The 24,214-nt window shown below is 38.9% G+C and overlaps 24 non-coding genes across 24 annotated transcripts; all 24 read left to right on the forward strand.

Annotated features, from left to right (window-relative positions):
• The first annotated feature begins 9,587 nt into the window (after window positions 1–9,587).
• Trnas-uga (transfer RNA serine (anticodon UGA)) lies at window positions 9,588–9,669 on the forward strand. Its single transcript has one exon. It is a non-coding gene; the product is annotated as a tRNA-Ser (tRNA).
• A 751-nt stretch (window positions 9,670–10,420) lies between these two features.
• Trnas-cga (transfer RNA serine (anticodon CGA)) lies at window positions 10,421–10,502 on the forward strand. Its single transcript has one exon. It is a non-coding gene; the product is annotated as a tRNA-Ser (tRNA).
• A 79-nt stretch (window positions 10,503–10,581) lies between these two features.
• Trnas-uga (transfer RNA serine (anticodon UGA)) lies at window positions 10,582–10,663 on the forward strand. Its single transcript has one exon. It is a non-coding gene; the product is annotated as a tRNA-Ser (tRNA).
• A 621-nt stretch (window positions 10,664–11,284) lies between these two features.
• Trnas-cga (transfer RNA serine (anticodon CGA)) lies at window positions 11,285–11,366 on the forward strand. Its single transcript has one exon. It is a non-coding gene; the product is annotated as a tRNA-Ser (tRNA).
• A 79-nt stretch (window positions 11,367–11,445) lies between these two features.
• Window positions 11,446–11,527, forward strand: Trnas-uga (transfer RNA serine (anticodon UGA)). Its single transcript has one exon. It is a non-coding gene; the product is annotated as a tRNA-Ser (tRNA).
• A 491-nt stretch (window positions 11,528–12,018) lies between these two features.
• On the forward strand, window positions 12,019–12,100 carry Trnas-gga (transfer RNA serine (anticodon GGA)). The gene has a single exon. It is a non-coding gene; the product is annotated as a tRNA-Ser (tRNA).
• Window positions 12,101–12,179: 79 nt separating this feature from the next.
• Trnas-uga (transfer RNA serine (anticodon UGA)) lies at window positions 12,180–12,261 on the forward strand. Its single transcript has one exon. It is a non-coding gene; the product is annotated as a tRNA-Ser (tRNA).
• A 621-nt stretch (window positions 12,262–12,882) lies between these two features.
• On the forward strand, window positions 12,883–12,964 carry Trnas-gga (transfer RNA serine (anticodon GGA)). Its single transcript has one exon. It is a non-coding gene; the product is annotated as a tRNA-Ser (tRNA).
• Window positions 12,965–13,043: 79 nt separating this feature from the next.
• On the forward strand, window positions 13,044–13,125 carry Trnas-uga (transfer RNA serine (anticodon UGA)). The gene has a single exon. It is a non-coding gene; the product is annotated as a tRNA-Ser (tRNA).
• A 491-nt stretch (window positions 13,126–13,616) lies between these two features.
• On the forward strand, window positions 13,617–13,698 carry Trnas-gga (transfer RNA serine (anticodon GGA)). Its single transcript has one exon. It is a non-coding gene; the product is annotated as a tRNA-Ser (tRNA).
• A 79-nt stretch (window positions 13,699–13,777) lies between these two features.
• On the forward strand, window positions 13,778–13,859 carry Trnas-uga (transfer RNA serine (anticodon UGA)). The gene has a single exon. It is a non-coding gene; the product is annotated as a tRNA-Ser (tRNA).
• Window positions 13,860–14,828: 969 nt separating this feature from the next.
• Trnas-cga (transfer RNA serine (anticodon CGA)) lies at window positions 14,829–14,910 on the forward strand. Its single transcript has one exon. It is a non-coding gene; the product is annotated as a tRNA-Ser (tRNA).
• A 79-nt stretch (window positions 14,911–14,989) lies between these two features.
• Window positions 14,990–15,071, forward strand: Trnas-uga (transfer RNA serine (anticodon UGA)). Its single transcript has one exon. It is a non-coding gene; the product is annotated as a tRNA-Ser (tRNA).
• Window positions 15,072–15,692: 621 nt separating this feature from the next.
• Trnas-cga (transfer RNA serine (anticodon CGA)) lies at window positions 15,693–15,774 on the forward strand. The gene has a single exon. It is a non-coding gene; the product is annotated as a tRNA-Ser (tRNA).
• A 79-nt stretch (window positions 15,775–15,853) lies between these two features.
• On the forward strand, window positions 15,854–15,935 carry Trnas-uga (transfer RNA serine (anticodon UGA)). The gene has a single exon. It is a non-coding gene; the product is annotated as a tRNA-Ser (tRNA).
• A 621-nt stretch (window positions 15,936–16,556) lies between these two features.
• Trnas-cga (transfer RNA serine (anticodon CGA)) lies at window positions 16,557–16,638 on the forward strand. The gene has a single exon. It is a non-coding gene; the product is annotated as a tRNA-Ser (tRNA).
• A 79-nt stretch (window positions 16,639–16,717) lies between these two features.
• Window positions 16,718–16,799, forward strand: Trnas-uga (transfer RNA serine (anticodon UGA)). Its single transcript has one exon. It is a non-coding gene; the product is annotated as a tRNA-Ser (tRNA).
• Window positions 16,800–17,290: 491 nt separating this feature from the next.
• Window positions 17,291–17,372, forward strand: Trnas-cga (transfer RNA serine (anticodon CGA)). The gene has a single exon. It is a non-coding gene; the product is annotated as a tRNA-Ser (tRNA).
• Window positions 17,373–17,451: 79 nt separating this feature from the next.
• Window positions 17,452–17,533, forward strand: Trnas-uga (transfer RNA serine (anticodon UGA)). The gene has a single exon. It is a non-coding gene; the product is annotated as a tRNA-Ser (tRNA).
• A 492-nt stretch (window positions 17,534–18,025) lies between these two features.
• On the forward strand, window positions 18,026–18,107 carry Trnas-cga (transfer RNA serine (anticodon CGA)). The gene has a single exon. It is a non-coding gene; the product is annotated as a tRNA-Ser (tRNA).
• Window positions 18,108–18,186: 79 nt separating this feature from the next.
• On the forward strand, window positions 18,187–18,268 carry Trnas-uga (transfer RNA serine (anticodon UGA)). Its single transcript has one exon. It is a non-coding gene; the product is annotated as a tRNA-Ser (tRNA).
• A 491-nt stretch (window positions 18,269–18,759) lies between these two features.
• Trnas-cga (transfer RNA serine (anticodon CGA)) lies at window positions 18,760–18,841 on the forward strand. The gene has a single exon. It is a non-coding gene; the product is annotated as a tRNA-Ser (tRNA).
• Window positions 18,842–18,920: 79 nt separating this feature from the next.
• On the forward strand, window positions 18,921–19,002 carry Trnas-uga (transfer RNA serine (anticodon UGA)). Its single transcript has one exon. It is a non-coding gene; the product is annotated as a tRNA-Ser (tRNA).
• Window positions 19,003–19,971: 969 nt separating this feature from the next.
• On the forward strand, window positions 19,972–20,053 carry Trnas-cga (transfer RNA serine (anticodon CGA)). Its single transcript has one exon. It is a non-coding gene; the product is annotated as a tRNA-Ser (tRNA).
• Window positions 20,054–24,214: the final 4,161 nt, after the last annotated feature.

Raw genomic sequence — 24,214 nt, forward strand, 5'->3', positions numbered from 1 at the left:
TATTTATAACCTGCGGGTTTTTCCCCTTCATGAAGTTAGATATTGCCCCACGAGAGCAATGGTTTTCGCACCCTCGCACAAAATGGCTCTGACGAAAATGGAAATAAACGGAACCATTGACGTCTTGCGAAACAGAATTATTGACACTTGCGATGGTCCTTAGCCTTTTGAGGTCATACGCAATGGAAAGGTCAAACTTATGGCTGAATGGCCATCTTTTGAGTGTCGCTTATGTCATGACATTGCACATGCAAACACATAATGAGACTATTACGTGTGGACGAAACAGGAGTGACGCAAAGGCCACGTGGTCAGGTGGACAACGCCAATGGCCGCCGCTGTGTCAATCAAAGAGTGAGTGAGTGAGTTGGGTTTAACGCCGATTTTAACAGTATTCCAGTTATATCACGGCGTGTCAGCTTAATGTGGGAGGAAAGCCCGAAGTGATGCAGGTCTCAGACGTTTACCACTTCGGTGAAACCCACGAGCACGGGTATAGTGCTGACAAACCTAGAAACATAATCGTGGCGACCCGGGATTCGGACCCACAATCATAGGTTTCTGGCGTGCCCAAGGGACGCACAGCTCACTCGGCGCCTTAGACAACTGGGCCACCCGTGCCCCCTGTCCATCAAAGACAATACAGTGTTCGTGTTCACTATGTGAATCAGATGCATTTAATCTGTGCAAAGTGCTGGAAAGTGAACTTGTAGACAATCCTGTTTATTGCTGTACACCAAGGTACAACAGTTACTATGAAATTACTCTCGCGAAAAACGCGCTCGTAATATCTCTGTCAGACTGTTATTGTCGATAATGAAGTGTACAAAGTCGCGCCTTCAGTGAAGGACTGACCTGATCTTTCTTTTATGAACTGACCCAGCTACACAGCAGATGAAGTAACCAGAGATGTATTACAAGCGCAGTCCATACCATACATAGAAGACCCGTGAAGGTCCGGGGTAGAATCGGTCTTCAGCAACCCATGCTTGCCGTAAAAGGCGACTGTGCGTGTCGTAAGAGGCGACTAACGGGATCGGGTAGTCAGGCTTGCTGACTTGGTTGATGCATGTCATCGATCCCAATGGCGTGGATCGATGTTCATGATGTCAGTCACTGGATTGTCTGGTCCAGACTCGATTATTTACAGACCGCCGTCATATAGCTGGAATATTGCTGAGTGCGGCGCAAAACAACAAATCAACCAAACCATACATAAAAAAAGTCATTGAGTCAAAAAAGATATTGTGATGAATTGACGAGGATGAGGATGAGAAAAATGGTGTTGGCATGGGGACCATGGACACAGAGACAGACTCACCTCTAGCCAAGTGGCCAATGCTTCCTGACATTTCGCCTGAAGATGACAAAGAAGAGGAAGGAGGAGTTATGACTGTGGCGATCCACGTGGAGCAAAATGATTCATGTGTAAGATTTTTTTGTGAGACTTGGACAACGAAACACACAGTCTTGCCAATGGCATATTTCTAGAAACAACTGACCTGAGTTTACATGTTGTCAAGTGCAGATATGATGTCAAAACATCTTGTAGTGTTCCTCGTAGTGTTCCTCGTAGTGTTGATGTCGTAGATGTCACAGGCACACTGTTAGATATTGTACAGCAAGTTGATCATAGTGTGGGTGTTCATGGTGTGATGGGACCCGTGTAGGTCCAGGATAGAACAGGTCTTCAGCAACCAATGCTTGCCGTAAAAGGCGACTATGCTTGTCGCAAGGGGCGACTAACGGGATCGGGTGGTCAGGCTCGCTGACTTGGTTGATGCACGTCATCGATCTTAATTGCGTGGATCGATGCTTATGATGTCAATCATTGGATTGTCTGGTCCAGACTCGATTATTTTTCTTTGGATTTCATTCAAAGGATAGCCGTGAAGATTCCGGGGTAGAATAGGTCTTCAGCAACCCATGCTTGTCGTAACAGGTGACTGTGCTTGGCGAAAAAGGCGACTAACGGGATCGGGTGTTCAGGCTCGCTGACTTGGTTGATGCATATCATCGATCCCAATGGCGTGGATCGATGTTCATGATGTCAGTCACTGGATTGTCTGGTCCAGACTCGATTATTTACAGACCGCCGTCATATAGCTGGAATATTGCTGAGTGCGGCGCAAAACAACAAATCAACCAAACCATACATAAAAAAAGTCATGGCGCCAACTTCCAAGATGGAACCAGGTATACACAGGTTTTTTCCCTCTGAAATTTGTTGCATTCCGTAGGGCACCAAATTCTAAACACCGGATTTGACGTCTTCAGAGTCCTTCACAATCAGCAAATGAAAGTATGTCACCACTGCCTTTCTGAACAGCATGAGAAAGAAACTGCTCAAACATTGTACGCAGGAGTGAGTGAGTGATGTTTTACGCCGCTTTTAGCAATATTCCAGCAATATCACGGCGGGGGACACCAGAAATGGCCTTCACACATTTGTACCCATGTCGGGAATCGAACCCGGGTCTTAGGCGTGACGAGCGAACGCTTTAACCACTAGGCTACCCGACCACCCCTTGTACACATGAACTGTGGGAACAGAGGACATGTTCAGTACAATTGGCGCGTTCCCAAATGCCACAGGTGTAACCTTAACCTGACAACTGCACCTGCTTTTGATATGAAGATATTGTGATGAATTGACGAGGATGAGGATGAGAAAAATGGTGTTGGCATGGGGACCATGGACACAGAGACAGACTCACCTCTAGCCAAGTGGCCAATGCTTCCTGACATTTCGCCTGAAGATGACAAAGAAGAGGAAGGAGGAGTTATGACTGTGGCGATCCACGTGGAGCAAAATGATTCATGTGTAAGATTTTTTTGTGAGACTTGGACAACGAAACACACAGTCTTGCCAATGGCATATTTCTAGAAACAACTGACCTGAGTTTACATGTTGTCAAGTGCAGATATGATGTCAAAACATCTTGTAGTGTTCCTCGTAGTGTTCCTCGTAGTGTTGATGTCGTAGATGTCACAGGCACACTGTTAGATATTGTACAGCAAGTTGATCATAGTGTGGGTGTTCATGGTGTGATGGGACCCGTGTAGGTCCAGGATAGAACAGGTCTTCAGCAACCAATGCTTGCCGTAAAAGGCGACTATGCTTGTCGCAAGGGGCGACTAACGGGATCGGGTGGTCAGGCTCGCTGACTTGGTTGATGCACGTCATCGATCTTAATTGCGTGGATCGATGCTTATGATGTCAATCATTGGATTGTCTGGTCCAGACTCGATTATTTTTCTTTGGATTTCATTCAAAGGATAGCCGTGAAGATTCCGGGGTAGAATAGGTCTTCAGCAACCCATGCTTGTCGTAACAGGTGACTGTGCTTGGCGAAAAAGGCGACTAACGGGATCGGGTGTTCAGGCTCGCTGACTTGGTTGATGCATATCATCGATCCCAATTGCGTGGATCGATGCTCATGATATTAATCACTGGGTTGTCTGGTCCAGACTCGATTATTTACAGACCGCCGTCATATAGCTGGGATATTGCGGGGTGCGGTGTTAAACATCAAACCAACCAACCTATTCTATCATGAAAAAACATTGTATTAAAGAGAAAAAAAAGGTCACTGATGCAAACTCGTGGTTCACATGACAAAAAAAAAGATGCGTACAGTACAAAATAGAAGAAAACACTGTACACAATAGCAGATTTGTTGAATAATGAATTTCTTGTTGCATTTCGTTTGGAAGGTCACTAATGCATATTCGTGATTCACATGATAAGAACAAAAGATGCTTGCCACTGTACACAATTGTATAAAGCTGAATGAAAGAAATCCTAGATAAAGGTTTGAAAGGCAGATTCAATCTGATCCTATCATTCCTGAATGTATAGGCCACGTGAATTGGCGAGTGTGATGTTTACTTGGGTTCTTATCCCACATTTCAAAAAGTAAAAACATGTTATTCTGAGCCCGTGCATTGCTTCCACGTCAAGACTAGTTCCATGAATTTGTTTTAATTGCCACACTGCTATGATCGCCGATTCTTTAAGGCGTTGGACTCGAAATCCAATGGGATATTCCCGCGCAGGTTCAAATCCTGTTCACAGCGATTTATCATTTTTGCTTTTTGAAAACTATGTCACATGTGCTACGGGATAGCTCCTTTGCTATTGACGCTCCATGGCAGAGCTGTGATGGCCGAGTGGTTAAGGCGTTGGACTTGGTTGCCTCCCTTGGTTTGAAAGAGAGGGTGGACGTGTTTACCTCGCCTCTCGTGACTGATGGTAAATTTACACATGCAGAGTATGATATCCATACCGATATTCCGTACCCTTGTTCTACATTTTTTTCTGGACAGTTCATACCTTATTGGACATTCATTATCTCGGATTTTGAGGTTGTTTGAGACTTTGTGTGTGCATTGTTTGCACTGCACGTGTTAAAATGGCGGCTGAAGTCCCGAGAAAAAATGGAAGTGTTGATGTTGGAACAGAAACTGATGTTGAAGATGTGTTCTCGAAGGATACAACAATTATTGTTGATGTGGGAGATACATCTAAGATTCGTGCGGAGGCCGTTATCAGAGGAGCGCTGGAGATGGTGGGACATGTGACCTGAGTTGTGTTGAGAGGTGGGGATTGTTTTGAATTATCTCTGAAAGATGTTGTCGATGCAAAGCTACTAGTAGATGAAGGACTAGAAATTGATGGTGACATTTATCAATGTAGCTTCCTTTACAACCCCACAGTAATGGTTTCTTTCATGCACCTACCTGTTTACATCAAGGATTCAGATATAAGAGGCAAGCTTGTTAACAGAAATATAGAACTTCTATCACCAATTAGAAGGCGAAAATACAAGGGCACTGATATTGTCGATGGAACGAGATATGTGAAAGTAAGATTTCCCCCATAGGTTAAATCACTTCCATACTCGATGAGTTTCGACACAGTGCACGGCCCCAACTACTTCCGAGTTCTGCACAATAATCAGATCAGGGTGTGCTACAATTGTGACTCTCCTGACCATGTCATGAGAAACTGTCCTGAGGTAAGGTGTTATAAATGTAAAACACTTGGGCACATAGCCAAAGAATGTACAAGGCGCACCACCTCAGACATTCACAACACCCCTGAAGATCACGCCTCACTTAGTGATACATCTAAGAGATGCACGATATGTGGCCTCCATTCTGACAGATGTGACTGCTTCATTGAGCCCTCAGATCCTGCTCTGGATGATACAGAGTTGAGTGATGATAACACAGACACTGACAGCCATGAACCTGTTCCCAAACCTGCTAGGTTCGGCAATCACATCACAGTTTTGAATGTGACGAACAGAGATAATGACGATGTGGCTAAAATGCAGGAGACCGATGATCCAAACACTGACAAACCTCAAATGTCGGACGTGGCAACTCCTGAAACGAGTCAACCGGTATCCACAAGTGATGCCTACCAAACAGTTACTGGTAAAAGGGAAAAAAGAACTCTGAGACAAATTCAAATAAAAAATAGAAGAAAAGGACGCCTTGGAACTGATTCAGACAAATAAAATAAAATACTCATCTCTACTTACAACAGGACTCTTTGTCATGATTATTTCATCATGGAATGTTAATGGCCTCAGAAATATTAGAAAATTAGAAACTGTTATTTCAATTCTTCAGGAATCTCACAGTGACATATGTTTTTTGACAAGAGACCTTCTGGGATAACGACTTGAACATTATAAACATATGTTGCATGGAAAACTATTTTACAGTTATTGTACTACAGAAAAAAAGGGGTTGCCATTTTATTTCATTCCAAATTTCCATATGACGTTAAACAAATCTATTCAGATATTGCTGGTAGAATCCTGAAGGTTGTGTTTAACGGAATATACGGAATACACATGTATCAATGTTTATGCTCCGAATCAACCTGGTCAGAGAATAGCCTTCTTTGATGAAATAACCAATTATTTTTGCAATGATAATATAATTGCTGGAGGGGATTATAATGAAATTTTAGATGTGTACTATGACAGAGGTGTTAATATGAAAACATTTAATATGAAAAGTAGCAATCGTTTACAAACGTTATTGAATAACAAAAATATGTGTGATATATGGAGATACAGGAATCCCAACAAACGGGAATATACAAGACAACAAATTGTTGATAGTGTCATCAAGCAGTCACATATCCAGATCACTTATTTCTTTTGTTATAAATAGCTACATAAAATATTCAAGTATTAGTGACCATAACATCAACTGTCTTCATATCAATTTCAGTAGAGTTGAGAGGGGACCAGGTTTATGGATTCTTAACAATAAACTATTAGAAGATGCAGAATTCGTAAACGCAGTTCAAAATATTATTAATGAAAATGTTGTGTGCCAAACCTATCTATCAAAACCATTGGTATGGTGGGATTGTTTAAAGTACAAATTCAAAAGGTGCGCTATCTATTATTCATGCAAAAAAGCTAAGAGAGAAAAAAGTGAATACTTTAAACTTCAAAAGTCGTTACGTATTGAATATGAAAAACTTTCTAAATTTCCAAATCATGATTTCTCCCATATTCAAGATCTTGAAAAAGATTTAGAGCGTTTTGAGCATAGTAAATGTCAAGCAGCGATTCTTCGATCCAAGGTTCAGTGGTCTCTAGACTCAGATAAAAATACTTCATTTTTTCTAAACCTAAAAAAGTAAACAAGAAGCTAAATGTATAAAGGAACTTGAAACAGACAATGGGCTAGTTCAGTCCACTGTAGACATACTGGATCATGCATACAAGTTTTATTCTCACCTATATTCAGCAGTAGAAACTGACGCAGATAAGCAGGATGAAATTCTAGGTTTAGTAACTGATTGCATATCAGATGAAGACAGAAACAAACTGGATGTGGGTATCACTGGTGAAGAAATAACAACAGCCTTAAAAGGGAATGAAGCGCCGTAAATCACCCGGTAATGATGGGCTTACTGTTGAGTTTTATGTTACATTTTGGAATGTGTTGAAACCTATTTTCGTAAACATTATGAATTGTATATTTCAGGAGAAACATATGTCCAGAACAATGAAAAAGGGCGTAATAAGTCTGTTCTTTAAGAAGAAAGGGAGCAAAAGAGATATTCGTAATAACAGGCCTATCTCACTCTTGAATGTTGATTCAAAACTTATCTCCCGTACATTGTCCTTAAGATTAAAAACTGTTGTGTCTAAAATTATCTCCCCTGAACAAACATGTTGTATTCCAGGGAGAGACATAACTGATAATATTCACTCCATGAGAGATGTTATTGATTTTGTAGATGGGAATGAAGATCATGCTTATATTGTCACTATTGACCAGGAGAAGGCTTTTGATAGAGTTTCACATTCATTTTTGATCAAAGCACTTGAAAAATTGAACTTTGGTGATAATTTTATATCATGGATAAATATTTTATACACTGACCTGAAAAGTTAATGGTCATCTAACACCATATTTCTCCTTAAGTCAGTCTGTACGACAAGGAGATCCACTTAGCAGTTTACTGTATGTCATCATCAGTGAACCTCTTAATTTGCTTATTAAGAACAATGTGCATATTCATGGCATTAAATTATCTGACAATTGTAAATCACTCTTATATCAACATGCTGATGATACTACTGTCGCAGTATCTGATGTCCAATCTGTTTACAATACCTTTAACACAGTGAATGAGATTTGTTCAGCTACTGGAGCCAAAGTTAATCTTTCCAAGTCAGAAGTTTTGTGTATTGGTACAAACCGCTTAAATCATGTTTCTTTTCACATTCCTGTTGCAGTAAAAACCGACTGTGTTAAAATACTTGGAATTTTCCTTGGCCCGGATAAAAAACTTTGTGACAAGGGCAATTGGCAAACTAAAATTGCTAAAATGAAATCATTGTTTGGATTGTGGTCACAACGAAATTTAACCTTCCAAGGTAAATCAATTGTTGTCAACACATTTATTCTATCTAAATGGTGGTTCACTGTATGTGCACAACCCGTACCAATGTGGGCAATCAGGGAAATTGAAATGTGTATTTCTAACTTTGTCTGGAATAATAAAAATCCGCTTGTAAAACAATCAACGTGTATCGGTCACTTTTATCAAGGTGGATTAGCACTCCCAAGCTTCAAGTTCACAATTTTTGCCTTCAGAACAAAAATCATCCAAAAACTATTCAATCCACAGTTTCACTCATTATGGAAAAATACATGTTGGTTGTTCTTTTCCAGGTATCTAAACATGGGTCTAAAAAGTAGTATTTTCAGCATTGTTTACAACCAGGTATCGCTGACCCAGATACACCCGTTTTATGCTGAAGTGTTGTCAGCCTGGGATGCAATCACGTGCAGCATGAGACATTTTCCAAGTGAGCACGTGGAGATCATGAACCAGCCATTATTTCAAAATCCGCACGTGCGTTTCCAAGGGAAAACGCTGCTCTTTCACTCGTTTATTGCAGCTGGAGTAGTTAAAGTTAAAGTCATTTCTTACGGATTTATCCCTGGGTTTTTACCATGTTCTGCTGTTGTAGAATTAATTCAGGAAAAACAGAATGATGTACAATGTTCAATTATCGAAAATGCCTACAACGTTATTATATCATCTCTGCCTAAGGAGTGGCGCAGGAGTATTATCACCAATACTCGGGATCTTGATAAAGAGGATAATCATGACATATATATCTTGCCACAAATGATGGGGTACTTTCGTCAAAAGATTTCTCTGTATGTTTAGTTATAGTTTACTTCAGAAAAGACTTTTTACAAAGCCAAAATATATGGAAATGGGTGTTTTTGACTGATAAATCTGCAGAACAAATTAATCTTGATTTTAAAGTGTGTCATAACATAATATATACTTATGACAAACTATACAGGTATGGGAGAGTAGATTCAAATGAATGCATTATATGTAAGCATGCTGTTGAAGACATTTTCCATATGTTTATTTTTTGTGATGAATTGAAGGATACTATCAACATTTTCAGAGATTTGTTCACTGATGTCTTTATAAACACTGGATATACTTTAAATCAACTTGCAAGTTGGCTTCTCTTTGGATTTCATTCAAAGGAAGCTAAATCCTGTGAAGCAAGCTTCAATATTCTACTTTCGATTTATAGAATCTCTGTATTCAAGAGAAGAACTATTATGACACTTCAAAATACAAGAATAGATTTAGTAAAGCTTTTCAAAAGTTATACTCGACGGCATTTCAAGTTATTATGGGCGAAATATAAACGTGACAAGCAACCTTATAAATTTATTGAACGGAATGTTCTCTCAGTCTCATTTCTACAGGTTGATGTAGAAAGTTTAATATTTAAACACCCTTTTGATAACTAGATATAATGTTTAGCCATTTTAATGTAAATCTGTGATCATATTTCATATGCATTGTAACATTTTATTGTACATATTTCTATCATGAATAAACATTTTATTAAATTGAAAAAAAGGCGATGGACTCGAAATCCAATGGGATATTCCCGCGCAGGTTCGAATCCTGTTCACAGCGATTTATCATTTTTGCTTTTTGAAAACTATGTCACATGTGCTACGGGATAGCTCCTTTGCTATTGACGCTCCATGGCAGAGCTGTGATGGCCGAGTGGTTAAGGCGTTGGACTTGAAATCCAATGGGTTATTCCCGCGCAGGTTCGAATCCTGTTCACAGCGTATCATTTTGCCGATTTATTGAATAATGAATTTCATGTGTCATTTCGTTTGGAAGGTCACTGTTGCAAACTCGTGGTTCACATGATAAGAACAAAAGATGCTTGCCAGTACAAAATAGAAGAAAACACTGTACACAATTGCAGATTTGTTGAATAATGAATTTATTGTGTCATCTCGTTTGGAAGGTCACTGTTGCAAACTCGTGGTTCACATGATAAGAAAAAAGATGCTTGCCAGTACAAAATAGAAGAAAACACTGTACACAATTGCAGATTTGTTGAATAATGAATTTATCGTGTCATCTCGTTTGGAAGGTCACTGTTGCAAACTCGTGGTTTACATGATAAGAACAAAAGATGCTTGCCAGTACAAAATAGAAGAAAAACACTGTACACAATTGCAGATTTGTTGAATAATGAATTTATTGTGTCATCTCGTTTGGAAAGTCACTGTTGCAAACTCGTGGTTCACATGATAAGAAAAAAGATGCTTGCCAGTACAAAATAGAAGAAAACACTGTACACAATTGCATAAAGCAGAATGAAAGAAATCCTAGATACAAGTTTGAAAGGCAGATTAAATGTTATCCATTTTATTCCCTAATGATTGTGCCACGTGAATTGGTGAGTGTGATGTTTACTGGGTTTCTTATCCTACATTTCAAAGAGTAAAAACATGTTATTCTGAGCCCGTGAATTGCTTCCACGTCAAGACTAGTTCCATGAATTTGTTTTAAGCTCGTGCTATCACAGCTGTGATGGCCGAGTGGTTAAGGCGTTGGACTCGAAATCCAATGGGATATTCCCGCGCAGGTTCGAATCCTGTTCACAGCGATTTATCATTTTTGCTTTTTGAAAACTATGTCACATGTGCTACGGGATAGCTCCTTTGCTATTGACGCTCCATGGCAGAGCTGTGATGGCCGAGTGGTTAAGGCGTTGGACTTGAAATCTAATGGGTTATTCCCGCGCAGGTTCGAATCCTGTTCACAGCGTATCATTTTGCCGATTTATTGAATAATGAATTTCTTGTGTCATTTCGTTTGGAAGGTCACTGTTGCAAACTCGTGGTTCACATGATAGGAACAAAAGATGCTTCCCAGTACAAAATAGAAGAAAACACTGTACACAATTGCAGATTTGTTGAATAATGAATTTATTGTGTCATCTGGTTTGGAAGGTCACTGTTGCAAACTCGTGGTTCACATTATAAGAAAAAAGATGCTTGCCAGTACAAAATAGAAGAAAACACTGTACACAATTGCAGATTTGTTGAATAATGAATTTATTGTGTCATCTCGTTTGGAAGGTCACTGTTGCAAACTCGTGGTTCACATGATAAGAACAAAAGATGCTTGCCAGTACAAAATAGAAGAAAACACTGTACACAATTGCATAAAGCAGAATGAAAGAAATCCTAGATACAAGTTTGAAAGGCAGATTAAATGTTATCCATTTTATTCCCTAATGATTGTGCCACGTGAATTGGTGAGTGTGATGTTTACTGGGTTTCTTATCCTACATTTCAAAGAGTAAAAACATGTTATTCTGAGCCCGTGAATTGCTTCCACGTCAAGACTAGTTCCATGAATTTGTTTTAAGCTCGTGCTATCACAGCTCTAATGGCCGAGTGGTAAAGGCGTTGGACTCGAAATACAATGGGATATTCCCGCGCAGGTTCGAATCCTGTTCACAGCGATTTATCATTTTTGCTTTTTGAAAACTATGTCACATGTGCTACGGGATAGCTCCTTTGATATTGACGCTCCATGGCAGAGCTGTGATGGCCGAGTGGTTAAGGCGTTGGACTTGAAATCCAATGGGTTATTCCCGCGCAGGTTCGAATCCTGTTCACAGCGTATCATTTTGCCGATTTATTGAATAATGAATTTCATGTGTCATTTCGTTTGGAAGGTCACTGTTGCAAACTCGTGGTTCACATGATAAGAACAAAAGATGCTTGCCAGTACAAAATAGAAGAAAACACTGTACACAATTGCAGATTTGTTGAATAATGAATTTATTGTGTCATCTGGTTTGGAAGGTCACTGTTGCAAACTCGTGGTTCACATTATAAGAAAAAAGATGCTTGCCAGTACAAAATAGAAGAAAACACTGTACACAATTGCATAAAGCAGAATGAAAGAAATCCTAGATACAAGTTTGAAAGGCAGATTAAATGTTATCCATTTTATTCCCTAATGATTGTGCCACGTGAATTGGTGAGTGTGATGTTTACTGGGTTTCTTATCCTACATTTCAAAGAGTAAAAACATGTTATTCTGAGCCCGTGAATTGCTTCCACGTCAAGACTAGTTCCATGAATTTGTTTTAAGCTCGTGCTATCACAGCTGTGATGGCCGAGTGGTTAAGGCGTTGCACTGGAAATCCAATGGGATATTTCCGCGCAGGTTCGAATCCTGTTCACAGCGATTTATCATTTTTGCTTTTTGAAAACTATGTCACATGTGCTACGGGATAGCTCCTTTGCTATTGACGCTCCATGGCAGAGCTGTGATGGCCGAGTGGTTAAGGCGTTGGACTTGAAATCCAATGGGTTATTCCCGCGCAGGTTCGAATCCTGTTCACAGCGTATCATTTTGCAGATTTATTGAATAATGAATTTCTTGTGTCATTTCGTTTGGAAGGTCACTGTTGCAAACTCGTGGTTCACATGATAAGAACAAAAGATGCTTGCCAGTACAAAATAGAAGAAAACACTGTACACAATTGCAGATTTGTTGAATAATGAATTTATCGTGTCATCTGGTTTGGAAGGTCACTGTTGCAAACTCGTGGTTTACATGATAAGAACAAAAGATGCTTGCCAGTACAAAATAGAAGAAAACACTGTACACAATTGCAGATTTGTTGAATAATGAATTTATTGTGTCATCTCGTTTGGAAGGTCACTGTTGCAAACTCGTGGTTCACATGATAAGAAAAAAGATGCTTGCCAGTACAAAATAGAAGAAAACACTGTACACAATTGCATAAAGCAGAATGAAAGAAATCCTAGATACAAGTTTGAAAGGCAGATTAAATGTTATCCATTTTATTCCCTAATGATTGTGCCACGTGAATTGGTGAGTGTGATGTTTACTGGGTTTCTTATCCTACATTTCAAAGAGTAAAAACATGTTATTCTGAGCCCGTGAATTGCTTCCACGTCAAGACTAGTTCCATGAATTTGTTTTAAGCTCGTGCTATCACAGCTCTAATGGCCGAGTGGTTAAGGCATTGCACTGGAAATCCAATGGGATATTCCCGCGCAGGTTCGAATCCTGTTCACAGCGTTTTATCATTTTTGCTTTTTGAAAACTATGTCACATGTGCTACGGGATAGCTCCTTTGCTATTGACGCTCCATGGCAGAGCTGTGATGGCCGAGTGGTTAAGGCGTTGGACTTGAAATCCAATGGGTTAGTCCCGCGCAGGTTCGAATCCTGTTCACAGCGTATCATTTTGCAGATTTATTGAATAATGAATTTCTTGTGTCATTTCGTTTGGAAGGTCACTGTTGCAAACTCGTGGTTCACATGATAAGAACAAAAGATGCTTGCCAGTACAAAATAGAAGAAAACACTGTACACAATTGCAGATTTGTTGAATAATGAATTTATTGTGTCATCTGGTTTGGAAGGTCACTGTTGCAAACTCGTGGTTCACATTATAAGAAAAAAGATGCTTGCCAGTACAAAATAGAAGAAAACACTGTACATAATTGCATAAAGAAGAATGAAAGAAATCCTAGATACAAGTTTGAAAGGCAGATTAAATGTTATCCATTTTATTCCCTAATGATTGTGCCCTGTGAATTGGTGAGTGTGATGTTTACTGGGTTTCTTATCCTACATTTCAAAGAGTAAAAACATGTTATTCTGAGCCCGTGAATTGCTTCCACGTCAAGACTAGTTCCATGAATTTGTTTTAAGCTCGTGCTATCACAGCTGTAATGGCCGAGTGGTTAAGGCGTTGCACTGGAAATCCAATGGGATATTTCCGCGCAGGTTCGAATCCTGATCACAGCGATTTATCATTTTTGCTTTTTGAAAACTATGTCACATGTGCTACGGGATAGCTCCTTTGCTATTGACGCTCCATGGCAGAGCTGTGATGGCCGAGTGGTTAAGGCGTTGGACTTGAAATCCAATGGGTTATTCCCGCGCAGGTTCGAATCCTGTTCACAGCGTATCATTTTGCCGATTTATTGAATAATGAATTTCTTGTGTCATTTCGTTTGGAAGGTCACTGTTGCAAACTCGTGGTTCACATGATAAGAACAAAAGATGCTTGCCAGTACAAAATAGAAGAAAACACTGTACACAATTGCAGATTTGTTGAATAATGAATTTATTGTGTCATCTGGTTTGGAAGGTCACTGTTGCAAACTCGTGGTTCACATTATAAGAAAAAAGATGCTTGCCAGTACAAAATAGAAGAAAACACTGTACATAATTGCATAAAGAAGAATGAAAGAAATCCTGGACTTGAAATCCAATGGGTTATTCCCGCGCAGGTTCGAATCCTGTTCACAGCGTATCATTTTGCCGATTTATTGAATAATGAATTTCTTGTGTCATTTCGTTTGGAAGGTCACTGTTGCAAACTCGTGGTTCACATGATAAGAACAAAAGATGCTTGCCAGTACAAAATAGAAGAAAACACTGTACACAATTGCAGATTTGTTGAATAATGAATTTATCGTGTCATCTCGTTTGGAAGGTCACTGTTGCAAACTCGTGGTTTACATGATAAGAACAAAAGATGCTTGCCAGTACAAAATAGAAGAAAACACTGTACACAATTGCAGATTTGTTGAATAATGAATTTATTGTGTCATCTCGTTTGGAAGGTCACTGTTGCAAACTCGTGGTTCACATGATAAGAAAAAAGATGCTTCCCAGTACAAAATAGAAGAAAACACTGTACACAATTGCATAAAGCAGAATGAAAGAAATCCTAGATACAAGTTTGAAAGGCAGATTAAATGTTATCCATTTTATTCCCTAATGATTGTGCCACGTGAATTGGTGAGTGTGATGTTTACTGGGTTTCTTATCCTACATTTCAAAGAGTAAAAACATGTTATTCTGAGCCCGTGAATTGCTTCCACGTCAAGACTAGTTCCGTGAATTTGTTTTAAGCTCGTGCTATCACAGCTGTGATGGCCGAGTGGTTAAGGCGTTGGACTCGAAATCCAATTTGATATTCCCGCGCAGGTTCGAATCCTGTTCACAGCGATTTATCATTTTTGCTTTTTGAAAACTATGTCACATGTGCTACGGGATAGCTCCTTTGCTATTGACGCTCCATGGCAGAGCTGTGATGGCCGAGTGGTTAAGGCGTTGGACTTGAAATCCAATGGGTTATTCCCGCGCAGGTTCGAATCCTGTTCACAGCGTATCATTTTGCAGATTTATTGAATAATGAATTTCTTGTGTCATTTCGTTTGGAAGGTCACTGTTGCAAACTCGTGGTTCACATGATAAGAACAAAAGATGCTTGCCAGTACAAAATAGAAGAAAACACTGTACACAATTGCAGATTTGTTGAATAATGAATTTATCGTGTCATCTCGTTTGGAAGGTCACTGTTGCAAACTCGTGGTTTACATGATAAGAACAAAAGATGCTTGCCAGTACAAAATAGAAGAAAACACTGTACACAATTGCAGATTTGTTGAATAATGAATTTATTGTGTCATCTCGTTTGGAAGGTCACTGTTGCAAACTCGTGGTTCACATGATAAGAAAAAAGATGCTTCCCAGTACAAAATAGAAGAAAACACTGTACACAATTGCATAAAGCAGAATGAAAGAAATCCTAGATACAAGTTTGAAAGGCAGATTAAATGTTATCCATTTTATTCCCTAATGATTGTGCCACGTGAATTGGTGAGTGTGATGTTTACTGGGTTTCTTATCCTACATTTCAAAGAGTAAAAACATGTTATTCTGAGCCCGTGAATTGCTTCCACGTCAAGACTAGTTCCATGAATTTGTTTTAAGCTCGTGCTATCACAGCTGTGATGGCCGAGTGGTTAAGGCGTTGGACTCGAAATCCAATGGGATATTCCCGCGCAGGTTCGAATCCTGTTCACAGCGATTTATCATTTTTGCTTTTTGAAAACTATGTCACATGTGCTACGGGATAGCTCCTTTGCTATTGACGCTCCATGGCAGAGCTGTGATGGCCGAGTGGTTAAGGCGTTGGACTTGAAATCCAATGGGTTATTCCCGCGCAGGTTCGAATCCTGTTCACAGCGTATCATTTTGCAGATTTATTGAATAATGAATTTCTTGTGTCATTTCGTTTGGAAGGTCACTGTTGCAAACTCGTGGTTCACATGATAAGAACAAAAGATGCTTGCCAGTACAAAATAGAAGAAAACACTGTACACAATTGCAGATTTGTTGAATAATGAATTTATCGTGTCATCTCGTTTGGAAGGTCACTGTTGCAAACTCGTGGTTTACATGATAAGAACAAAAGATGCTTGCCAGTACAAAATAGAAGAAAACACTGTACACAATTGCAGATTTGTTGAATAATGAATTTATTGTGTCATCTCGTTTGGAAGGTCACTGTTGCAAACTCGTGGTTCACATGATAAGAAAAAAGATGCTTCCCAGTACAAAATAGAAGAAAACACTGTACACAATTGCATAAAGCAGAATGAAAGAAATCCTAGATACAAGTTTGAAAGGCAGATTAAATGTTATCCATTTTATTCCCTAATGATTGTGCCACGTGAATTGGTGAGTGTGATGTTTACTGGGTTTCTTATCCTACATTTCAAAGAGTAAAAACATGTTATTCTGAGCCCGTGAATTGCTTCCACGTCAAGACTAGTTCCGTGAATTTGTTTTAAGCTCGTGCTATCACAGCTGTGATGGCCGAGTGGTTAAGGCGTTGGACTCGAAATCCAATGGGATATTCCCGCGCAGGTTCGAATCCTGTTCACAGCGATTTATCATTTTTGCTTTTTGAAAACTATGTCACATGTGCTACGGGATAGCTCCTTTGCTATTGACGCTCCATGGCAGAGCTGTGATGGCCGAGTGTTTAAGGCGTTGGACTTGAAATCCAATGGGTTATTCCCGCGCAGGTTCGAATCCTGTTCACAGCGTATCATTTTGCAGATTTATTGAATAATGAATTTCTTGTGTCATTTCGTTTGGAAGGTCACTGTTGCAAACTCGTGGTTCACATGATAAGAACAAAAGATGCTTGCCAGTACAAAATAGAAGAAAACACTGTACACAATTGCAGATTTGTTGAATAATGAATTTATTGTGTCATCTGGTTTGGAAGGTCACTGTTGCAAACTCGTGGTTCACATTATAAGAAAAAAGATGCTTGCCAGTACAAAATAGAAGAAAACACTGTACATAATTGCATAAAGCAGAATGAAAGAAATCCTAGATACAAGTTTGAAAGGCAGATTAAATGTTATCCATTTTATTCCCTAATGATTGTGCCACGTGAATTGGTGAGTGTGATGTTTACTGGGTTTCTTATCCTACATTTCAAAGAGTAAAAACATGTTATTCTGAGCCCGTGAATTGCTTCCACGTCAAGACTAGTTCCATGAATTTGTTTTAAGCTCGTGCTATCACAGCTGTGATGGCCGAGTGGTTAAGGCGTTGGACTCGAAATCCAATGGGATATTCCCGCGCAGGTTCGAATCCTGTTCACAGCGATTTATCATTTTTGCTTTTTGAAAACTATGTCACATGTGCTACGGGATAGCTCCTTTGCTATTGACGCTCCATGGCAGAGCTGTGATGGCCGAGTGGTTAAGGCGTTGGACTTGAAATCCAATGGGTTATTCCCGCGCAGGTTCGAATCCTGTTCACAGCGTATCATTTTGCAGATTTATTGAATAATGAATTTCTTGTGTCATTTCGTTTGGAAGGTCACTGTTGCAAACTCGTGGTTCACATGATAAGAACAAAAGATGCTTGCCAGTACAAAATAGAAGAAAACACTGTACACAATTGCAGATTTGTTGAATAATGAATTTATCGTGTCATCTCGTTTGGAAGGTCACTGTTGCAAACTCGTGGTTTACATGATAAGAACAAAAGATGCTTGCCAGTACAAAATAGAAGAAAACACTGTACACAATTGCATAAAGAAGAATGAAAGAAATCCTAGATACAAGTTTGAAAGGCAGATTAAATGTTATCCATTTTATTCCCTAATGATTGTGCCACGTGAATTGGTGAGTGTGATGTTTACTGGGTTTCTTATCCTACATTTCAAAGAGTAAAAACATGTTATTCTGAGCCCGTGAATTGCTTCCACGTCAAGACTAGTTCCATGAATTTGTTTTAAGCTCGTGCTATCACAGCTGTGATGGCCGAGTGGTTAAGGCGTTGGACTCGAAATCCAATGGGATATTCCCGCGCAGGTTCGAATCCTGTTCACAGCGATTTATCATTTTTGCTTTTTGAAAACTATGTCACATGTGCTACGGGATAGCTCCTTTGCTATTGACGCTCCATGGCAGAGCTGTGATGGCCGAGTGGTTAAGGCGTTGGACTTGAAATCCAATGGGTTATTCCCGCGCAGGTTCGAATCCTGTTCACAGCGTATCATTTTGCAGATTTATTGAATAATGAATTTCTTGTGTCATTTCGTTTGGAAGGTCACTGTTGCAAACTCGTGGTTCACATGATAAGAACAAAAGATGCTTGCCAGTACAAAATAGAAGAAAACACTGTACACAATTGCAGATTTGTTGAATAATGAATTTATTGTGTCATCTGGTTTGGAAGGTCACTGTTGCAAACTCGTGGTTCACATTATAAGAAAAAAGATGCTTGCCAGTACAAAATAGAAGAAAACACTGTACATAATTGCATAAAGAAGAATGAAAGAAATCCTAGATACAAGTTTGAAAGGCAGATTAAATGTTATCCATTTTATTCCCTAATGATTGTGCCACGTGAATTGGTGAGTGTGATGTTTACTGGGTTTCTTATCCTACATTTCAAAGAGTAAAAACATGTTATTCTGAGCCCGTGAATTGCTTCCACGTCAAGACTAGTTCCATGAATTTGTTTTAAGCTCGTGCTATCACAGCTGTGATGGCCGAGTGGTTAAGGCGTTGGACTCGAAATCCAATTTGATATTCCCGCGCAGGTTCGAATCCTGTTCACAGCGATTTATCATTTTTGCTTTTTGAAAACTATGTCACATGTGCTACGGGATAGCTCCTTTGCTATTGACGCTCCATGGCAGAGCTGTGATGGCCGAGTGGTTAAGGCGTTGGACTTGAAATCCAATGGGTTATTCCCGCGCAGGTTCGAATCCTGTTCACAGCGTATCATTTTGCAGATTTATTGAATAATGAATTTCTTGTGTCATTTCGTTTGGAAGGTCACTGTTGCAAACTCGTGGTTCACATGATAAGAACAAAAGATGCTTGCCAGTACAAAATAGAAGAAAACACTGTACACAATTGCAGATTTGTTGAATAATGAATTTATTGTGTCATCTGGTTTGGAAGGTCACTGTTGCAAACTCGTGGTTCACATTATAAGAAAAAAGATGCTTGCCAGTACAAAATAGAAGAAAACACTGTACATAATTGCATAAAGAAGAATGAAAGAAATCCTGGACTTGAAATCCAATGGGTTATTCCCGCGCAGGTTCGAATCCTGTTCACAGCGTATCATTTTGCCGATTTATTGAATAATGAATTTCTTGTGTCATTTCGTTTGGAAGGTCACTGTTGCAAACTCGTGGTTCACATGATAAGAACAAAAGATGCTTGCCAGTACAAAATAGAAGAAAACACTGTACACAATTGCAGATTTGTTGAATAATGAATTTATTGTGTCATCTCGTTTGGAAGGTCACTGTTGCAAACTCGTGGTTTACATGATAAGAACAAAAGATGCTTGCCAGTACAAAATAGAAGAAAACACTGTACACAATTGCAGATTTGTTGAATAATGAATTTATTGTGTCATCTCGTTTGGAAGGTCACTGTTGCAAACTCGTGGTTCACATGATAAGAAAAAAGATGCTTGCCAGTACAAAATAGAAGAAAACACTGTACACAATTGCATAAAGCAGAATGAAAGAAATCCTAGATACAAGTTTGAAAGGCAGATTAAATGTTATCCATTTTATTCCCTAATGATTGTGCCACGTGAATTGGTGAGTGTGATGTTTACTGGGTTTCTTATCCTACATTTCAAAGAGTAAAAACATGTTATTCTGAGCCCGTGAATTGCTTCCACGTCAAGGCTAGTTCCATGAATTTGTTTTAAGCTCGTGCTATCACAGCTGTGATGGCCGAGTGGTTAAGGCGTTGGACTCGAAATCCAATGGGATATTCCCGCGCAGGTTCGAATCCTGTTCACAGCGATTTATCATTTTTGCTTTTTGAAAACTATGTCACATGTGCTACGGGATAGCTCCTTTGCTATTGACGCTCCATGGCAGAGCTGTGATGGCCGAGTGTGGTTGCCTCCCTTGGTTTGAAAGAGGGTGGACGGTTTGACATCAGCTCCCGCGATTGTTCGTAATTTGGGATAAATATCGATTGAAGGAGTGAGAAAGGATATGTAAAACATCATCTACACCCTCAATAATCCACGCCGATCAGAAGTAGCAACGTGTGCACGCCTTGACCTGCATAATGCAGGGACAAGGCACGGACAAGGCTCATGATGAAGAGAGACAACATGGCGGACTGTCCTCGATTGACTTTCGGAAACGTGAGTACAAAAAAGAAGCGACATTAAGAGTGGATACTGGATTTGATAGAGTGAAAGCATCAGACATCATTAATGCAATAGAAGATGACTTTGGTGATGATAGTGTTTTTGCCTGTGTGCCGCGAGGCGGGTGTTATGAAGTTACACTGTGTGATGAGGAAACAGCAAAAGTTGTGGCTGGGGGTATTTCTATCAAAGGAAAATCGTACAACTGTAGAATTGTTACGGATCGATCTTTGATTGTGTCATTTCTACATCTAACCCCATACATTGAAGACAGTCAAATCATTGACATGTTACATGCATTTGGAGTTGAGGTTATCTCCAACATCAAAAGGCATTTTATAAAAGATGCAAAGAGAAAGATCACAGATGGAACAAGGTATGTAAGAGTGAAATTTCCAGGGCAACTGAAATCACTACCTTACAGTGTACGATTTAACACTTGCGACGGCCCACAACCCTTTCGGGTCATACACAATGGACAAGTCAAAACATGTAATTTATGCTTTGAAACAGATCATGTTATGGCTGAATGTCCATCTGTGGAGTGCCGTGTGTGCCATGGACAGGGACATATAGCAAGGGCATGTCCTCAAAAACAACGTTGTGACGTATGCAAAAACAAAGTGAATCACTGTATGTGTAATAATGACAGGAACGACAAACCAGTCACAGAACTCAGTAGAGATACTTCAGTATCGGAAGAAGAAATAGTTAATGACGATGACACTGTTGACCCTTTCAGTGTGAATATGGAAACGATTGACAGTGAGGCAGCCAATCATGAGAATGACTGGTCGTTGACGACCCCCACTGATAAAATGCCGGCTGCTACATCTGTTACAGAACACATTATGGCTGACGATAATGTACAAGAAGGAATGAATATAGAAAGTGAGAATGAGAGAAGAGAGGATAAAAGCGAGATCGCAGATGAACGAAAGGGAGAGAAAGGGGTTAGTTCAGAGAAAATAGATGATAACTCTGGTGTTAAGCAGGGTACTAAGTTTAGAAAGATTCAGGGCATGAATGAAGAAAGGGTTGTGAACTTGTCAGAAGAAAGAAAGAGGAAAAAAGCAGCTAATGGAGAGAATGGCATGAGTATGAAACAGATGAGAAAGGCCAAGGCGAGAGCCAAAGCTGAGGCCAGAGCCAAAGTGGAGGCAAGAAATGATAGTGTGAATGAAAGTGAATGTGAACAGGAAGATTAATCATGTATCTCTCTTGTCAAACGTTCATTCTCATGGTGTTAATCATGTCATGGAATGTAAATGGTCTTCGTGATTTATCAAAAGTAGATCATGTTTTCACAACCGTGAAAAATTCACATGCAGACATTTGTTTTCTGCAGGAAACTTTCTGGGATGATGATTTCATCAAACAATATAAACATCTTTGGCAAGGACAAATATTTTTCAACAATTGTCCCAATGAAAAAAGAAAAGGAGTTGCAATACTTTTCTCATCACGTTTTCCCAACAAGGTAAATTTCCACAGCTGTGACAACAATGGTAGACTCTTAAAAGTTACTTTTGAAAATGACAATAATTTGTATTCATGTGTCAATCTATATGCCCCAAATAATACGACAGACAGAATTGTGTTTTTTGACACGTTAGCAACATATCTATCAGGAGATAACGTGATAGCAGCGGGAGATTATAATGAGATATTAGATATATTTATGGATAGAGCATCAAATATGAAAACATTCAGTATGAGAAGCAGTGATAAATTACAGGGTATTATTCATTCCAAAAATTTATGTGACATTTGGAGGTACAGAAATCCAGATAAAAGAGAATTCACAAGACAGCAAATTGTCGAAGGCGAAATGAAAAAGTCTCGCATTGATTTCTTTCTGATTTCTAGATCATTAATTCCTTATGCAATAAACACATATATCAAATATTCAACTAAAAGTGATCACAATATCACCTGTCTTAATTTAGATTTATCTCGTGTAGAGAGAGGTGCTGGATTATGGGTTTTTAATAATCAGTTGTTACAGGACACAGAATTTAAGTCAAAAGTCATAAGTATCATCAATGAAAATTTATTGTGTTCACTCTATGAAGATGAAACATTAATATGGTGGGACAATCTCAAATATCAAGTTAAAAAATGTGCAATATATTTTAGTTGCAAAAGAAGTAAACAAGAAAAATATGAATATTATAAATTGCAAAATAATCTAAGACGTGAGTATGACAAATTATCTAAATCTCCTAATCATGATATTGCATACATCCAAAGTCTTCAAAAAGATTTGGAGATTTATGAGGAAAATAAATGTGAAGGGGCTATTCTCCGCTCAAAAGTTCAGTGGGCATTGGAATGTGATAAAAATACGTCTTTTTTCTTACATTTGGAGAAATGTAAACAGGAATCCAACTGCATTAAAGAAATAATGACGGAAAATGGTTTAACTCGTCGAACCGAAGATATTCTTGATCATGCATATACATTCTATTCTAAATTGTATTCATCCGGAGAAACTGATTTATATAAACAAGATAAAATTCTGAATCTAATAACTGATGTTCTTCCAGAGGAAGATCGAAATAGTCTGGATGAAGCTATTTCAATAGAAGATCTCACTAAAGCTTTAAAAGGTATGAAACGTCATAAATCGCCTGGTAATGATGGTCTCACAGTAGAATTTTATGCTGAATTTTGGGATATACTAAAACCCATATTTGCACGGGTTGTGAAATGTATTTTTGAAGAAAAAAGCATGTCAAGATCCATGAAAAAGGGTGTCATTAGCCTCTTCTACAAAAATAAGGGTGATAAAACTGACATCAGAAATTTTAGACCAATTTCATTGCTCAATGTTGATTCTAAACTTATCTCTCGTTCACTTGCACTTAAATTAAAAACAGTTATGGCAAAAATAATTTCACCGGAACAATCATGTTGTGTTCCAGGACGAGATATTTCGGACAACATCCTATCTGTGAGAGATGTAATTGACCTCGTAGAAGACGCTAATGAAAATGCATATTTAATCACCATAGATCAAGAAAAAGCATTCGATCGTGTTTCGCATCCATTCATCTTCAGGATTTTGGAAAAACTAAACTTTGGTAAAGCTTTCATTTCATGGATTAAAACTTTATACACTGATTTAAAAAGCAGTGTCAAAATTAATGGTCACCTCACACCATATTTTCCAATTGGCCAATCTGTCAGACAAGGTGATCCGCTCAGCAGTTTAATATTTGTTATTGTTAGTCAACCTTTAAATTTGTTAATTAAGGCTGATTCATCTATTCATGGGGTAAAAATCAATAGTCATTGCTCGTCTTTAATATATCAGCATGCAGACGACACAACAGTTACAGTGTCTGATGCTGAGTCTGTATATAATACCTTTAACACTGTCAGTGAGTATTGTGATGCTACAGGGGCAAAAGTCAATTTAACAAAATCTCAAGTTTTGTGTTTAGGTACAGCCCGCACAAACAGTATGAATTTTAACTTACCAATTATTGTTAAAAATGACTGTGTCAAATTATTAGGAATTTTCCTTGGTCCAGATAAAGCTCTTTGTGAAAGTAAAAACTGGAAAATCAAAATATCGAAACTTAAATCCCTGTTGGGATTTTGGTCACAAAGAAAGTTAACCCTGCAAGGGAAGTCTATTGTTATAAATACATTTATCATGTCAAGGTTGTGGTATACTGTGCATGTAGTGCCTGTCCCGGAGTGGGCAAGGAAAGAGATTGATTCAATCATTTCACATTTTATCTGGTGTGGTAAAACTCCTCTTATCAAACATTCAACATGCTTGGGTCATTTT

This window comes from Haliotis cracherodii, unplaced genomic scaffold, assembly GCF_022045235.1.
Source record: "Haliotis cracherodii isolate W230 unplaced genomic scaffold, xgHalCrac1.p SCAF_2, whole genome shotgun sequence".
NCBI classification, from domain to species: Eukaryota; Metazoa; Mollusca; class Gastropoda; order Lepetellida; family Haliotidae; genus Haliotis; species Haliotis cracherodii.